Genomic DNA, 3,563 nt, shown 5'->3' with positions numbered 1-3,563 from the left:
AATCCTTTTCGCATAGACTAGTGGATCCACTTAGTAGTTCAGGTCCTATACCTGTGGCAAGGTATAGGATGCGCTAACAGCGTGAGAAAGATCGTTGTATCATCACAATAGCTCTTATGTGATGGTTGTCGGTTAGAGAAACTCCCACAACAGTATTTTGTATTTTTTTTATATACATCAGATTATTTGTATTTTTACATACATTTCAGGGTTATATGTATCTTTGCATACATACAGAGTTGGCATTATGGGTATAATAGAGATTCCTATAGTTTCAGGGCTAGACTTGTCTATCCTCAAGGAAGTATGGTGCTACGGGGTAGTAAGGCTCCTGCATGTGCTAGGTGTGGTAGAACCCACCCAGGTAAGTGTCGCGATGGCCAGACAGGTTTTTTTAAGTGTGGTCAAGAGGGTCACTTCATGAAGGAGTGCCCTAAGAACAGACAAGGTAGTGGAAATTAGAGCAATAGGGCCCAAGCTTCATCAGTTGCTTCCCCAGACAGGATGGTACCTAGAGGAGCTACTTCTAGTATTGATGGAGGAGTAAACCGCCTCTATGCAATCAACAGTCGCCAAGAGCAAGAGTTTAGGGTTTAGGGTTTAGTCAGGATGTCGTGGGTCTTGTCCCGACTTCCATCTTTATCAGTTAGAGGCTTCATGATAGTCAGTAGTTGAGAAGTCTGTATTATTTATTTATTTTATTAAATATTTTAAAGACTTAAGTTGCCTATTTTATGGCGAGTTGAATAATTTATTTTATTCAGAGTTTTCTTTTGAGTTAAAGCTTTGTATTTAGGTTTCCTGAATTTTTATTCATTTTAAGCTTTTGCATGCTTAAGTTGGTCTTCCGCTTGTAGTCAGCCAGGATGAGGGTTCGCTTGGGGAGCAGCAATGGTTCTTAAGTGCCGGCCACGTCCAGGGTGTAGACTCGGGTCGTGACAAGTTCAAGAATATTTTAAGCTCTTTTCTGCTTTAAATCTGTTAAATTTCTTGGAATTCTTATGATATTTAAATATACAAAGGCATGGAATAAAACATCAAGAAGAGTGCATGAACCTCAAAAGAAAAAAATAAAAATAAATAAATCATTCACATGTTTATTAGTATTGAACCTTTCTTTAAGAGCATAAACCAAAATTATCAATAAATTAAAGATTAAATTTCTTAAATCCATGTTGTAGAAATTGCCTAGTCGTATCACTTTTGTTTCTTTTAAGATTATAGTATCACTCAACTATTTCTATACACTATAATAATATCAATTCTCTCTCCTAATGGAATGTCATGTCACATTATTCTTTCTTTCTTTTTTAACAAAGAAAAAGAAACAAAAGTGTGGATGGTTCGATGCACGATGCAAAAATTCAGGTTATTATGACACGTAGAAACTCCCACCAGTAGGTAAACCAACCTTTAGCTCGAAACCCAAAGATTATGGGCTGAGAGTAGCGCTGTTCAAAACCAAACATAAATCGATACTCGAAACTGAATTTTTTTTATTGGTTTATCAATTATGGATTATTGATTTAGCGATTTCAGTAACAGTTTTGATTCTTTTTAATTATTGGGTTATCGTTTCTTAACAATTTGAGATTTTTTCTTAATGAGTTGACCGATAATCTGATAGTAAATTAATAAATCATATTTATACCATCCGATAGATAAAGTCCTTGATTTAGGGTTTAATTTCATATTTTTATTTCTGGCTGTCTCAACTCTCGGTTATTCTATAATGTGTCATTATTTGCTTTTGAGCAAGATACAATCTGTCAAATCACGTGCATGGTTCATTTGGTTTGTCATCTTGTTTCTAAGCGACCTTCAATGATTTTTTGAGTTAAATCTCAATGATTTTTTGAGTTAAATCTTAATGATTAGACCGATAACGATCAATAACTGATAAAATTGATAATTGACAAATCAATATCTTAATGGTTCTATAATATTTTAACATATCGACAAATCGATAACCAATAAATCAAACTGATAAACTTTAACATCGCACTAAACATATTGATATGCAACCCAAGCTTAGGGAGCAGAAAAAATCTACAAGAGCATCATAGAGCAGATTTAAGGGAAAGTAGTGAAAATAAGACCATAATATAAACAACCTTCGAACGAGGACAAAAATATAAAGATCCATTCCAAAACCTGGTGAATGTTGGTACAAAGCTACTACAAAAGATCGAGTACAAGACTAGACATATACAAAATATACATACTATATCAAAATACAAAAGACTACATAAGGGAATGAGTCAACCACGAACACCAAAACTTGTTGAATGCTGGTACGAAGTTACTACAAAAGACCGAGTACAAGACTAGACATATACAGACTATACATACTATCTCAAAATACAAAAGACTAGTCATAAATGTACATAAGGAAATGAGTCAACTACGAACACCAAGAAGCTCATCCTCAATCTGTGGAACACCAGCTACAGTAGCACAATAATTAACGTGGTCGACTAGAACTCAAATCTGCATCAGAGAAAAAGATGCAAAGTGTAGTATGAGTACCAAAATGACAAGTACTTAGTAGGCACCATATGGCAACCAAGCTCGCAATTGCAATAACATAATAATAAGCGAGTAAATAACAGGGTAATGATGCAATAGTAAAGGCTTAGCTAGACATGGATCACAATAGGGATACTAAGATAAATAACGAAACAACTAAATCTATCTAAAACCTAAATAGACACCCATAAGCCTAGAAACACAAATAAAGGTATATTAGTAATAATGATGCAAATAAGAACCTGATCAAACCCTCATAAGCCCGACAGGTACAGACAAGATCTACACTACAAGACACAGCTCAGTAAAGAACACATATGTCTTCCTAGAATCTTACATCGGATCGTTCCCACTAGAACCAAGCTTCTACAAAAATCTTACGTTGGAATAGCCACACAATATCTAGTATATTTCGAAATCTTACATCAGAACAACTATATGGAACCTAGAATCCCCTGAAATCTTACATCGGAGAAGCCAATCAATCCCAAAATCTTACATCAGAATGACCATAAGAAAGTAGGCATCTTTTTTAATCTTACGTTGGAATAGTCGCGAAATAGGTTTATCATTCTTCAAAATCTTACATTGCAATGACTACATGGAAAGCTAGAAACTCTCAAAATCTTACATTAGATCAGCTATATAATACCCTAGCATATCTTCGAATCTTACATTGAAATAACAACACCATGATCTAGCCCCTCCAAAAATCTCACATCGGGTTAGATGTGGCACGAAATGGAGTAGGATCCTAAATGAGACTAGATATTCATCTCACCACAGTCAAATAATCGCACATACTAATAGGGCTACCCAAAGGTCATAACCTAGCATCGTATCTAACCCTAATTCATTCTCCAAAAGATGGCCCACAATCACCAAAGTCAGCATCTAAGGCATGCATTAGCCAAACCTAGGCTAAGGCTCAACAACATTAATATTGTGGTCATCCTACCCTATTCACAACTCACGGGAACAACCACATCAACTCACTAATCATGATCAGCCTAAAACATTACCCGAAATAATCA

Source organism: Solanum tuberosum, unplaced genomic scaffold (assembly GCF_000226075.1).
Source record: "Solanum tuberosum cultivar DM 1-3 516 R44 unplaced genomic scaffold, SolTub_3.0 scf00137, whole genome shotgun sequence".
Lineage (NCBI taxonomy): Eukaryota > Viridiplantae > Streptophyta > Magnoliopsida > Solanales > Solanaceae > Solanum > Solanum tuberosum.
This window is presented reverse-complemented; position numbering follows the sequence as displayed.